The sequence below is a fragment of the Meriones unguiculatus genome, chromosome 3 (assembly GCF_030254825.1).
Source record: "Meriones unguiculatus strain TT.TT164.6M chromosome 3, Bangor_MerUng_6.1, whole genome shotgun sequence".
In the NCBI taxonomy this organism is placed as follows: Eukaryota; Metazoa; Chordata; class Mammalia; order Rodentia; family Muridae; genus Meriones; species Meriones unguiculatus.
In genome coordinates this window covers 60,588,210-60,602,866 of record NC_083351.1, presented here as the reverse complement: position 1 = coordinate 60,602,866, position 14,657 = coordinate 60,588,210, and the positions used below count along the sequence as shown (strand labels likewise).

General features: G+C 42.6%; 1 protein-coding gene and 1 non-coding gene across 2 annotated transcripts in view; one reads left to right on the top strand and one right to left on the bottom strand.

Annotated features, from left to right (window-relative positions):
• The window catches only part of Znf746 (zinc finger protein 746), a 249,107-nt gene extending 234,525 nt beyond the window's left edge, over positions 1–14,582 (bottom strand). The window contains exon 1 of the mRNA XM_060380085.1: positions 13,714–14,582. The gene's annotated coding sequence lies outside the window, so the exon portion shown is untranslated. The remainder of the gene's footprint in view (positions 1–13,713) is intronic.
• Trnac-gca (transfer RNA cysteine (anticodon GCA)) lies at positions 10,403–10,474 on the top strand. The gene has a single exon. It is a non-coding gene; the product is annotated as a tRNA-Cys (tRNA).
• Positions 14,583–14,657: the final 75 nt, after the last annotated feature.

Here is a 14,657-nt window from a genome sequence, read left to right as displayed (position 1 = left end):
AGTGGGAACACAAAGAAAGAAAACCAGCCCTGGGACTTGCAGCTGACTGACACATTCAGTCTTGTTCGGAGTTTTCTAAAGTTGGAGCCTATGCAGTGCCATAGGCTCCTGGCTTTTTTGGAATAAAAGAAACATTTTTTATTATTTTATTTTATGTGTATGAACGTTCTTCCTGTGTATGTGTCTGTTGACCATGTGTGTGTTTGGTGCCCGCAGAGGCCACAAGAGGGCATCAGATCCCATGGAACTAGAGTTCCAGACAGTGAGCAGCCACATAGGTGCTGGGAACTGAACCCAGGTCATCTGGAAGAACAGCTAGTGCTCCTAACCTCTGAGCTATCTCCTAGCCCTGAACATAGCTTTTATCTGCAGTCGCCTGGCTGTGCACTTCTACACTAGAACTTTCTCCTAACGGTGGCTACTCACGATGTGGAGTCATTTAAGGGGGCTGCCTTAATCGACCATGTGCACTGTGCTCAATCTAAGGATCTCTTCTGACAATTTCCTGTATTACTCCCCTAAACATTGTTAGGCTGACTGTCACTTTGTTTCATAAATGTCTCCAGAATGTACTGTGAGGCAGAGGTCAGGATTCTCAGGCTTCTTTTCTTTCTAAATGGGCCCAGTTGCCAATTCCTTTTGTTAGACAGCTCCAGCTTTCTCAGTGCTCTGAAAACTGCCTTTGCCACCAACCATGGTCTATGTCAATTTTCTTGTCAAAAATACCTAATTAAAAAATACCTGAGAGAAACCACTGAAGAGGAAAGTCTTACCTTTACTCATTCTCTGTAAAGGTTTCTAAGGATAGTAGGCTTCACTGCTTTTAGGCCCACACAGAGAAAGGGTATAGAAGATGAAGGCTGTCAGGACATGGCAGCCAGGAAACAAAAAGGGTAGCAGAAAGAGACAAGCACAAAATGTCCTTCAGAAGAGCCCCTCCTGGCTCCATTTTGAGTGGTTGGTTAGGGTTGTCCAAGAGACTCCCGAAATATTGTAGGCAATTGCTGTAGATCTTGGTTTCCTCCCAGAAGTTAAAGGCAAGTCCCTATTGCCAAAGATGTCATGCATTTCAGATACAAGACCCAGCAGACGTGAGCTGGATCTGACATGCTTCCTGAGGACCAGCTTTTATGGTACCAGAAGGTACCATGCAAGCTCCCAAGGGCTGAAAGCAACTAGTAGTCCTATCTCTCAATGACATCTGTGAACCACCACACTGAACAGCATGGCACAATAATTCTAAAAGTGCAATAGTGGCAATAACTTCTCTAATTGGACTTCAGACCTGCTCAATAAAAAGGAAATCATGCCCATTACTGGAAACCTAGCCGACTACTTAGGGCTACAGGAGTCATGGATCTTGTAGGAGAACCTATAAATCCCACTTTACTAAACTACCATAATCCCTAACTACATTCTAAATATTTACCCTTATACCCACAAGTAAGTGTAGTTCTTACCCATCATTTTAAAAAATTCAATTTGCAACAGAGACCATTACAGAAAATCATAACTGATTAAACTGCAAAGAGTAAGAGATGGTGTGGTACCCAGTCCCAAAGGATATATTTACAGCACAACTCTTGCACCAAAGGCTCAGGGATCATGGTGGAAAGAAGGGGACACAGTGAGGTTGTAAAAGCCAGAAGAACAGGAAGTTTTATGTGAGGTTGTGTCTCCTAGAAATGTCAGTGAAGCTGCATCCATGAAGTCTCATCATTGAGGCTGCCTAACAATACCTGGACAAGGGCAACTCCAATAGTCATGATAACATAACATGGAGGAGGGAACCCTCACAAGGCCTCAACCCTAGACAAAGAACTATAGGCAACTAGGGAATGATGTAAGCAGAAGAAATAGTCTTTCCTAAAGAAGAGCACACTAACTGGTTATCCAATACCCAATGGTCAACCCTGAAGTCATATACACACAAGGAATATCATATTGACTAAGCAGGTTATTTAGAATGTGTGTGTGTGTGTGTGTGTGTGTGTATGGGGGGACAATTAAGGAAATAGAGGCCATAATTTGAGAGGTAGCAAGGGGGGCACATAGGGGGTTTTGGAAGAAGGAAAGGGAAGGGGAAATTATATAATTACACTGTAATTTCAAAAATAAAAAAATATATTAAAAAAACCCACCCTATTAACTTACTTCTTCCAGCTAAGCCCCACCTCTTGAAGTTTCTACAGACTCCCAACATAGATCCACCAGCTGAGCGTTGGGTGGTGGGTGGGAGGGACCAAGTCTCCAATACATTAATTAGCCCTTGGAGACATTTCACATTCAAATCATGCAGAGAGGATTCTTCCTAAGGGGTCTAGCCTCAGCCTTTGAATTTCTGCCCATCTTTGTGAACACCCCATGCTTTCCTTCTTTGTTTTTTTCCTTTCTTTCTTTTCTTTCTCTCTCTCTCTTTCTTTTGTTCTTTCTTTCTCTCTTGAATGAGCTTTGAACTTTGGCTCAACACATCCTCCTATATTTTATCCAAGACTTGTCCTCGCTATTTTCGGTTACTGTACTTACTTATCTGTTTTAGAAACTATATGTACAGTTAAGCACCCACACAAGTACAACAAGCTTCCAGCATTTATAAACTTGCACTGGCGTTTGACAAGAGCAGGGAGAATCTACATATTTCTGATAACGAGGTTTCCAGTCCACAAGTCCTCACTCCTCTCAATATTTTGATCCATCAGTTTTTTTTTTCCCTAGAATTCTGCAGCTAGAAAAATTCTTGTGTAATTTTTGCTCATCTTTGGTTAGGAGGAATGACAGTTAATCTTATCAGTTTGACTAGATTTAAAGTCACCATGGAAACAGCCCTCTGGATATTCGTGAAGATGATCTGAGAAAAGTTTAAACTGGGGAAGGAAGATGCAGCCTGAATGTGGGCTGCGCTAACCCATAGGCTGGGGTCTGGGACTAAGTGAGAAGGAGAAAGAGAGCTGAGCATCCATCTCCTCTACTTTCCAACTGCGGAAGTCAGGTGACCAGCCATGTATGCCTCTGCCACCAAGCCTTCCTCACCATGACAGACAGCACCCCATCTACAACTGCAGAACAGAATAAATCCTTCCTTAAGTTGTATTTGCCAGGTATTTTTTTCACAACAATATGGAAATTAACTTACATAGAAAGTTAACATTTGAGGGGCTGGAGAAATGGCTCAGTGATAAAGAGCACCATCTGCTCTTCCAAAGGACTCAGGTTCAACTCCCAGCACCCACATGGCAGCTCACAACTGTCCATTATCAGTTCCAGGTGGTCTGACACCCTCACACCAATGCACATAAAATAAAGTTAAATAAATTTTTAAAAAAAGAAAGTTAACATTTTATCTTATTCTAAATGGAATTGTTGGTACATTGAAATATAATCATTGATATAATTTCAACTTTGAATCAAGAAATACTGCTGAACAGCTAATCATCCTAATTAATGTGTCTTTGACATCTTTTTCATTCTTTTTTATTACTTTATTGATTTTACATTCTGATCATAGCCCCCTCCCTCATCTCCTCCCAGTCCCACCTTCTCCCCCTCTTCCCCTATCCCTGTCTCCCCTTTTGTCCCCTAGTTCTCAGACAGGGGGGAGCCCTCCTCTCTTATCAACTGAGCCCACTCTATCAAGTCTCTCCAGGATTGCTTGCATCCTCTTCCTCTGTGGCCTAGCAAGGCCGTCTTACCTGGGAGAAGTAAATGAAGAGAAAACAACAGAATTCATGTCAGATACAGCCCCTGCTCCCCTTACTAAGGAACCCACATGGAGACTGAGCTGCCTATTGGCTACATCTGAGCAGGGGCCTGGGGCCTCTCCATTCCTGGTCATGGGATTGGTGCAGCAGTCTCCATTTGTTGGTTTTGTTATTCTTCTTGTAGAGCTCCTATCCTCTCTGGGTCCTTCCATCCTCCCACTCTTCCATAAGACTCCCTGCACTCTGTGGTTGTGAGTCTCAGCATCTGCTTCAATCTTCTGCTGAGTGGAGTTTTTCAGAGGACAACGATGGAAGGCTCCTGTCCTGCTCCCTCTCTTCAATCACATCTGGTGTCTATTCTATTTGCCCTTCTGAATGAAAATTAAGCATCCTCCCTAGGGGCTTCCTTGTTACATAGCTTCTTTAGGTCTGTGGATTGTAGTACAGTTATCCTGTATTGTACAGCTAATATCTACTTATGAGTATATACTATGTCTTTCTGGGTCTGGGTTGCCTCACTCAGGAAGATCTTTTCCAGATCCATCCATTTGCCTGAAATTTTCACGATGTCCTTGTTTTTAATAGCTGAGTAGTATTCCATTGTGTAGACGTACCATAGTTTTTTTTTTTTTTTTATCCATTCTTTGGTTGAGGGACATGTGGGTTGTTTCCAGTTTCTGGCTATTACAAATAAAGCTGCTATGAACACAGTTGAGCAAATGTCCATGCTGTATGGTGGAACATCTTTTGGGTATATGCCCAGGAGTAGTATAGCTGAGTCTTGAGGTAGAGTTAATCACAATTTTCTGAGAAAGCACCAGATTGATTTCCAAAGTGATTGTACAAGTTTGCCCTCCTACCAGCAATGAAGGAGTGGTCTCCTTTCTCTACTTCCTCGCCAGCATGTGCTGTCATTAATCGTAGCCATTCTGATGGTTATAACATGGAATCTCAAGTTGTTTTGATTTGCATTTCCCTGATGACTAAGGACATTGAGCATCTCTTTAAGTGCTTGTCGGCCATTCGCTATTCCTATGTTGAGAATTCTCTCTATAGCTCTATACAGTTCTACATATACAATCCTACTGAAGTGACTAAGGTAACACCACCTTTTCCTGACTCCATTTTGTGTCTGATTAGACATTTTTCAGCTCTCTATGCCTCCAGCAGCTATGTATGCTTTGGCAACACATTTGCAATTTTCAAGATCCTGATCATGGCCCAGATATGCTAGCCAAAATAATGTTTACACAAACCAAACATAAGCTAAAAATCACTGAAAAGGATGTAAGTCACAATTAATTGTTATGTTGTACCTGAAATAACTGCTATGTTCTGCCAAAACCAATGTGGCAGGAACTCTGACCTTCATCTAAGATGGATATAATTTTGGGTTTTACTCTTTAGAATGCTATATCTCTGAATATTGGCACCAAGAATTTAGTGGGGCTCTAGCCCATTCTTGGCTGACAGCCAAAGATAAAGGATGGACTCTAATTTGTCTTTATATGCGTGGTGGTCTGAGACTTTCTCACCTATACTATAATAATTTCAGCTTCAAAAAAGTATCCCCTTGAAACCCAATATTTTGTTTATTTTATCAACTCCTTCCTCCCTGGCAAAGACCTTCATTTATCAAAGATCAGATGTAGTTACAATGAACTTGTTTTGAGTTTCAACGGAAAACTTTCAACATCCCACAATTAATAGGATTTATTTTATTTTAAAGAGTCCCCAGAGCACACATGTCCTAATTGGCCAAAAACATTTGGAACCATGGACATATATTCACTCTTCTTCTGTTTTAAAATTATGTGATTTTCTCCTTTAATCTGGTGTCCTAGTTTGGGTTGATCCAGAAATAGATCTTGTCACTTGAACAAGTAGTTAGTTTGTGAGATGAATACAGGAGCCACTTTTCTGGAGTGGGTGAATCACAGGCTCAGAGAAGGCACTGTTTTAAAATAGCATTATTCTCCAGAAGTGTAAGACATCACTTCTTCCTGTAACGCCTGAGATGACAAGAGTGCTGAAACTCTATGTGCACAGTGGTTTGATGCATGTGTTGCTGCATTAAAGGTGCTTTCTTAATCTTCTCAATCTGGATGACATATCTTTCAAAGACAGTGGGGTGCTGGAGCTACTCACTATTGTATCTCAACCGATCTGACTCTTTGCGCCACGTAGTGTTAAGTTTTATGAAATCAGGGCCTCCAGGTCTGGTGTATATATCTATGTGGTGGGTTGTTTTTCTTAGTATACAATGCTTCTTCACCTCTTCCACTGTTTTAACTTAAATATATGTATTCCAGGTGCTTTTTATTTTTACTTGCTTGGTATATCGTTTTCTGTCCTTTCACTTTCAATCTGTCTGGGTCTTTGCTGGTGAGGTGTGTTTCCTGCAGACTAAAACCCAGTTGGCTCTGTTTTTTGTTTGTTTGTTTGTTTGTTTATTTTGTTTTTTGTTTTTTTAATCCAGTTAGCTAGTCTGCAGTTTTTAAACTGGAGGAGACTTAAGATCATTTACATTTAGGATTCCCACTGAACATTATGACTCCTGAAATTTTGTTGGATTATTTTCTTGGTTGAGACAAGCACTGTTTGTTGACTTATTTGTTTGTTTATCCCTTGTTTAGTGAAAGAATTTCCCAATTTACTGAATAGCACCTGTTTGATTCATTCCTAATTCATTCTTGTTTTTAGTCATTCTTACCAAATTTCTTTCTTGACCTTTAATGTTTGCCAGTGTCTTCCTCACTTCTGTGTAGAATTCTTTTAAATATCTCCTGAAGTACAGGCCATAAATTGCTTTAGTTTGTACTTATCTTGGAAGTTATTTTTTTTCTCCTGTCCTTTTTTTTCTTACCATATTTGTATTCTTGTGTTTAGATTTATCTCTCAGGAACAAAAAATACCTAGCTGACTGACTTTATTTTTAATCCATCAGCTTATTTGTCTTTTAAGTTGGCATTTCATATATTATACTTAATCATAATATTGAAAAATTGGCTAACTTTTCAATCTTCTTTGTCCTGTAAGATCTCATTTTTTAATCCCTGTATTGCTTTGTTTGTTTTAGAAACTATAGGAAGAGAGTTTCAGAGTTTTGAGTTAAAATTTACATCCTGGAATAAAGCAATTAAAAATCACAGTTGGTCCTGGAGAGATGGCTCAGGGATTAAGAGCATGTGTCACTCTGCTCAGTTCCCAGCACTTACATAGCAGTTCACTGGAGAGCCAGCACCCTCTTCCAACCAAGCATAAATGTACTGCATATATATACATACGTGCTGGTGAAGCATTCAAAGACATAAAATGAAGTAAACAAATCTATTTTTTAAAAACACGCAGCTGTCCACAGATCTCATTAATTCCACTGTCTAGAGGGGTCACCTGGCACATGCCACACCTGGTTCCTTGATGTCTGGTGACAGAAGCTAGAAATAGTTTACAGAAGGAAACCACAGACCTAGTGTACTGGGAATAACCCAGACATCCTAGGCCAGCATATGCGTGGAATAGAAACAAAAAGAGCCGCATAACAAAGTCCTCTGCACTTTCCCTGGGCTGTGATGACGGGTGCACGGTAGATATCTGGAGAGTAGGGAAACAAATAAGGCAAACTCTTTATCTCTCTCTCACCTTCTGAAACAGAAGACAAAGTCAGGTCCTGCTTCCCCGGAAGGGAAGAGTGAGAGGAAAGAGGAGGGGAGAAAAGGGGAAAAAACAAAAACAAACACACAAACAAAAAAAACTGTGGGTGGGTGTCCTTACCTATTAGGAAAAAAAACACAATGCTTTTTGCTTTTCCACAGGCACATGGAAGGGAAACTGGTGGGAAGTGGCTCCTCCAGGGCAATACCAGGTTCCAGGTATGTGACTAGCCCCCTCAACTATAATTTCCCGCATAATTCCCGCCACAGCCCAGTAAATCAGGCTCATTTGAAAGCATGTTCAAAAATGCCGTTCAACGACACAAGCTGTTGTTTGTCACTCAGCTTTGACCCCGAACCTACATTCTTATTTCACACCACACTCCCTCCCTATGGCCCACTTTGAAACCAGCAACTCTGCACCTCACAGTAACCTCCCATCTGCAGAAGTGCTTTGTCCTAGCTGTGGGGGGTTTATTTTATTTCCTTAGAGCTCGATTCCTCTTCTAGTTCCTGGAGATAACATCTTATAATCTCCTTCTTCCTAAAACAATAAAAATAAAAATTTAAAGAGTCTGAGATGTGGACCCTGCATCCAGACTGAAGGGTAAAGAAGAGTGTGGTAAGAGGCTCTGCTTTAATTTTTGGTAAGACAAGAAACTTAGTTGACTGTCAAAATCTCCAATGACTGTGGAGATAGGTCTTCTCCTGGCTGGGGCTTCACCGAAGCCTGCGGAGATGAGGATCACCCAAGCCTGGAGAGCTGAGGGGAAGTCTGATAGGACCAGAGGCTATGTCGCTTAATTGGAAGCTGAACTGGCTTCTCAGAGCTGTGAGCAGAGGTCACCACAAATTGGGTGACTATAAAGGAACTTATTTCATAGCTCTGAAAGCTAACAATTTAGAATCAACCCATTGATTGACAGGGCCTTTCATCTGGTTGCTGGCAATCTTTGGCCCACCTCCTCTTGTAGGCACACCACTCCCATCTCTGTCTCTATCCCTACAGTCTTCTTTTCTGAGTGTATCTTCTCTCTTCTTTCTATACAGACACACATCCTATTGGATCAAAGCTATTGTATTCTAGCCTGACTCAACATGACTATAACTGAGTGACCCTACTTCTAACTAGGTCACATTCTCCAGGAATAGGGCTTTATTCTACACAGATTCAACATACAACTTAACCCACTCTTGATGCCTCCTTGGTCACACGGAAGTAGCTATGAGTTACTGGAGTCTTGGATGTGCTGCCAAGAGTTAAAAGTGACAATTACTGTATGTTTAAATCATTGCTGGGGTTGGAGTCTAGGGCAGCATATAGCTGCTGGTCAAGAGGTCCCTGGTTCAAAGTCACAGCCACCTTATTTACCTTCTGGTGTTTGTTGTTGTTCCACAGAAGGAGGCAGTAACAGTAACAATCAACTCAGGGGGGGGGGGGGAAACTGAAGATCACTTCAGATTACCAACAGGCAGAAATCAAACTGTGCAGTTACCATGGAAGGCTATTTCTCCCAAAGACATCCCCAGGCTCCAGACAAAGAAGTCAAAACAAACCCTGTCTTTGAGAAACTATTTACTGAGAAACTTTGTCCTCCAAAGTCAGACCATCAGAACTTCAAAGTTTTGCCAGTAAGAATGCAACAATCCATTTAAAAATAATAGCTTAAAAGAAATAAAATCTATCTTCTTATAGGCCTAGAGGACTGATATTCAGAATCTGTGTTACTAAGCCAAAATCAGAGTGTGAATAGGTTGAAGCTCCCTTCTGGAAGCTCCACACACACACACAAAAAAAAAAACTTTAGTCTGGAGGCCTGAGTCACTTTGGCACAGAGCATGCCTGTTCCACCCATAAGCAGAGCTTCGGGCAAGGGGTTCCTGCCTGCAGCACTTCATGTTGATTTTACATTTATAGTGACCAAGGACATAAAAGTCCAGATCCCAGTATGGCACACATCTGAAGTGGATTTGTTTCTGTGCTGGCAGTGTGGCTGCTCCAGGGCCCCAGTCACACCCCTGGAGTAAGTCCAGCCTGCCCTTAGCTCTCCCATCTCCGTGGTCACATGGTCAGGCACTACCTGAGAGCTGCCTGCAGATGCAGAGCTGGCACCTTGCCAGCATCTCCCTTTAGTACTGACCTACCTCACTGGAATGCTCCCCTCTCCCACTAGGCCTACTCCCTGAGCCTCAGTTTCTGGTACCCTGATGCAGTGTAAAATCAGGAGCCACCAGCTTAGTTTCAGAGCATGGGGCAAGGTCCTTGCTTAAACCCTGGCCCCTCTGTGAGAGCACTGGGTGTTAGGGCAAGATGCCTGAGCTGGACTCTTCTTCCATTTGCAGGACCCACTTCTTCCTGCAGATTCTTCCTCCAACGAATCTAGATCTGTGGCAGGAGTTCTTCCTAATCTCAGGTGATATCTGTAGACACTCCCTAGATGATTTCTAGAACACAGAATCTGGGGACTGGCCCCAGAGGTGCAGTTCAGCACCTGTTCAAATCCTCAAAGTCCCCATTAGCCAACCCTGAGATCCTTGAGTTGAGAAGGATGTTCCTCCCCTCTCAGATCTGCGTTCCAATCCCTCTAGCACCTAAAGAGTGTGTAGATCTACTGGCAGAGCTCCTAGTATGGTCTTGGCACTAGCTGAACTAATGAAAGACTGAGGCGAGGGGAAGATATGAGATGGTTTATTAAAGGGTCCGAAACCCAGTCAGGAGGAATGAACGTAGTTCCTAATTCCGTGTGTGCCCGAAAGCATGTTAGTTTTGACTCTCTGTTGCCAGATGCCTGCTATGAGAGGCACAGAGGACAGATTCTGTGGGCCCTTTCAGCATCAATGGCAGTACCGGTCCTGTCCCAGAAAGTACAAGAACGTGTTTGGGAGAGAAGACTGTTGCTTGTGTTATGTCACAGAAGCAATTTTATAGTGAGGCAAGCTTGGTGGTTTCCAGGAGCCACAGCTGAATGAATTACCCACAGCAACATTTTATAGGCATGTTGGGCATGGGTACACAGGTATAAGGCATTACTCATATTCTAGTCACCATCAGGGGGTATAGCTCAGGGGTAGAGCATTTGACTGCAGATCAAGAGGTCCCTGGTTCAAATCCAGGTGCCCCCTACTCTTTATTATTATTTTTTATTAATACTATATTATTTTGGAAATTATTATTAATTTAAATCTATATGCCCATATTATTCCATCATCATTATCATCATCATCATCACCATCACCATCACCATTTTGATTACTAAGGCTAAGTGCTTAAAATCCATTCTTTTCCCTAATCCTAAATCTCAGGGTACTGAGCTCCCTACAATCTCAGAGGAAGTTGGGAGTGATTTAGAACTGTGTCACTGAATGCCATAGGCCCAGAAGTTCTTCCAACTCAAGTTTTTTATTTTACTTTTCGCATTTAAATTGAAATTTTTCTTTTTCCTTTTAAGGTGTGTGTGTCTACACTGGGCAAGGATCTATCACATATGAATGTGAAGGCCACAGGACAACCTCAGATATAGTTTTTCAGGTGTCATTCACTTTTCTGTTGTTGTTATAGGATCTCTTATTGGCCTGGACCTCACCGAGTAGGCTAGGCTGGCTAGTCAGTGAGCCTGAGGGATCTGCCCGCCTCCATCTCCCCGGTGCTGGCATTAGAGTACATGCCACCATGCCCAGCTTTGTCATGTGGGTTCTGGGGATCAAACTAGGCATCAAATGCTTACGTGGCCTCAGGGATTTTACCTAACTGGAGCATCCAGAGAACGAAGAAAAGAGAAATACAGTGTCTTAGTCAGTTTTCTACTGCTGTAATGAAGCAGCGCGATCAAGGTAACTTGTAACAGAAAGCATTTAATTTGGCTTGCGGTTGCAGAGGGTAAGTTCATATGGTAGAGTGAAAAGATAGCTGAGAATTCACTATTGATCGGCACCCTCAAAGCAGAGAGCCACACTAGGGGTGGGGGTCTTTGGAAACCCAGTGACAGACCTCCCTCTTCTGACAAAGTCACTTCTCCTACTCCTTCCTAAACAGGTCCACAAACTGGGGACCAAGCACTCAAATATATGAACATATTTTTAAATATATTCATTTAAAATAGTCTTTTTAAAAACTCTACTTTACTTGGGTTTTTAGGCCTCAACCTCCTTTCCAACCTCCCAACCCTATGTAGGAGAAAAAATGGGGAGAGGGGGCCCAGACCCCTTTACCTCTCCGGGCTTTTTAGAGTCAGGGGATTCTTTTAAGGCTCTATACCAATCTCTGTCAACAGCAGATGCAGCCAGCAGTCTCCTCAGCCCCTATGCCCCGCACATTTCTCTCCATCTGTCTGCTCCAACCACCACACCATCATCTCTGGTCTCTCCACACTGCTACACACCCACACCAACACGGCATGCCACCCCTTCTCTTCCTCTGCTCTCCTATTTATACTCTCAGAATTATACTCCTATTTATACTCTCCCTAGACCACACCCTTCTCCCTGCCAGACATGGAAGCCTGCTACCCTCTGGCAAAAAGCCATGCCCCACACAAGACAATTAACAGCTGTAGACAAACTCTAGCTCAACTAAAATCCCACACTTGGGATTAAAACAAAAATATATTTACATACCACGAGTTTACAAAGAAAAACAAAACTTCCATTCCATATGAGCCCATAAAAGCCGTTCTCATTCAAACCACCACACCCAGCGATTCAAAAAAGATCAAAGACAAAATGTATTGCTGGAAATAGTGTTACTTTCTAAAATTAAAATTAACAATTCTCTGGGAAAATACTACAATTCTAAATTTCTATGCACAGGCCACCAAATACATAAAGGAAGAATTAGACAAATGCATAATACTGAAATTTTATCACAGCACAATAACTAATAGTTCAAAAGGCAAACAAATGATAATATGTAAAAGACATATATAGTATGATCAGTATGCTTGATTTAATCTCTAACTAGAACATTACAACCACGTTCGAATATGAACACTCTTCTGAAGCAAATATGAAACATTCAAATGTTTTTTTTGCTTTACTGGCCACAAAATAAGTCTCGGAAAATTCTAGCAGGAGTGTGCAACCCCTGCTCCACAGCAGCTATGTTTGCAACTCAACACAAAATAATAAGCTTACTTAAAACCTTATCAGATTTTTCCTTTTGCAATTTTTTTGTAATTTAATTGTGTGGTAAACTTTATCGCAGTGTCAAAAGTTTGGATACACCCATTACAGTCAACATCACAGTCTCTGACTTTAGAGAAATTTAAAAACACTCATAACTTCTATAAAAACTTCATGGGAAGTTTAAAGGTCTCTTTAGGTGACTTCATGGATGGAAAAAGAAAGCCATAATGAAAACCAGAAACTAATTAAATTCCAGCTATTTTTTATATGGGGAAATGGACAGCACAGTTTATCGCTGGCAGGAGCTAGCTGTTCCGTTTGAGCAAGAGAGCAGGCTAGTCTACCAAAAGTCATTTCACCAATGGCCAGGTAACCAAATGCCAAATATGCAGGAAGCTAAGCTCCCTGGATATCAATTTACTGAACAACCAATTTGAATTACTGAGATTTTTTTAATATATATTCCATTTCTACTTAACACCCCTTGTCTACATCAAGAGCTCATGCTAACTTGTTGGAATCAACTAGAGCTACTTACATTAGACTCACACAATCACTTACGTCAACTGCTGACAGAAAAAGTCAAGAAGCCATGGTAGTAAGGCTCTCCTTACCCTCACACATATTTGCAGATATGGTCGCAAAAGACTGCCGAGGCCACAGCCTTGCACAAAGGCCAAAGCAACGCTGTAGGAAAAGAGCGCTTCTGCAAGGATGCCCACCCAGCAAGCGCCCGTCCAGAGCTGGAGTAAGGGGACCTTTGTTATTGGCCAAGGGCTATCATTTCAAAACAACTCTGCAACCTGGCTTATTTTTACCTTAAAAAAAAAAAAAAAAAAAAAAAAAAAAGCCCTTGTCTTCTCTTGCCTCCATGAACACAATCATGATTTGTCATGGTAGCAGACTATGTCATCTGGAGTAAAAATTTTACTGTAGAGATTATAACGGGTGGAGTAAGGGCAAGAATTGTCAAACGGGTAATGGGGGGGAGGGCAGCAGTTTTTTCCGTAACTTTAACAACTGGCCATTCAACAAGTTTGATGGTGTAAGCAGTTCTTAGAACAGATGGCCCAAATCTCCAAATGCTGCACCAAGTCCAGAGAGGAGGGAGAGGACACTTCAAGCAAGGCAGCGTCAATACACTTTCAATACTGTAGGTTTTGTCTTTTCTTTTTGAAAAGTTTTGAGAGGACTTTATGGCTTAGGGATCATGGGTCCCTGGCTTCAGGCCTAGGACTTACCCTGAGATGCTATTGGAGATGAGCTTCAACTTTCAGTTCGCTTTTTCCGTGTTCCAGCCCTGTCCTTGGAGTGTAAAGGAGGAAATTCACTCAGCTGTCCTGGGCAATATGGTTAATGGTCTCTGCTTACTTGTTCCCTCCAAGGCCACATCCTGTGTTCTGGCATGTCGGCATACAACGCCAGTGGGGCCCATGTAGGCCAGAATCGCTAAAGAACCATGCTGAGGTGTCTAGGAGAGAAATCCGCCTTCCTCAGAAGATCGCAGATGAGGGGACTGTCCTGCAGGCATTTTCAGGAGTCGGGAGCAGGAAAGGACAAGTCCTGGGCAAGGTGGCTTCTGCTTCCGCTGTGGCTCCAAGCACCTGTTCCAAAGAGCAGTTGAAGTTCCACAAACTTCTCCTCTTTGATTTTTTTCCACGAAATGAATGAGGGGGACATACACTGAGAGGGCTCCTGGAAAGAAAATGAGCGTCACAGGGCTCAGCCTGAGCACTGTGCTGCGTCTGCACCTCACAGACAGCAGCACAGACGAATCCAGGGAGGGTGGGGCCCACACTTAGTATTTGTCAGGAACCATGGGGGCTGCTACCATCAGCGGGCGACACCAGCAAATAGTCACACAAAAAAAAATAGTGACGCAGGTCAGTGTGGCGGTGAGCCATTGTGCCCCGGCCCCTCAACCACACAGGGTCGGGTTTACGTGAGTGCGGCCTATGGGAGAAACTGATCCCTTTTTATCCACGCATCCCCACCTGGCACCTGCACAGGACACGCTCACAAAGCGCCGGATGCTAGAAGAAATGCACGAGTGGATGGATAGTTGTATGGATGAACGGTTGTTTGCACCTGAGCATGCGCAGCCGCAAGCCTGCCAGGACATCGGGGACGCCCAGCTGATCCCTGAACCTGAGGAGCAAGAGGTGCGAGGGGCGGAGCAGTAAGC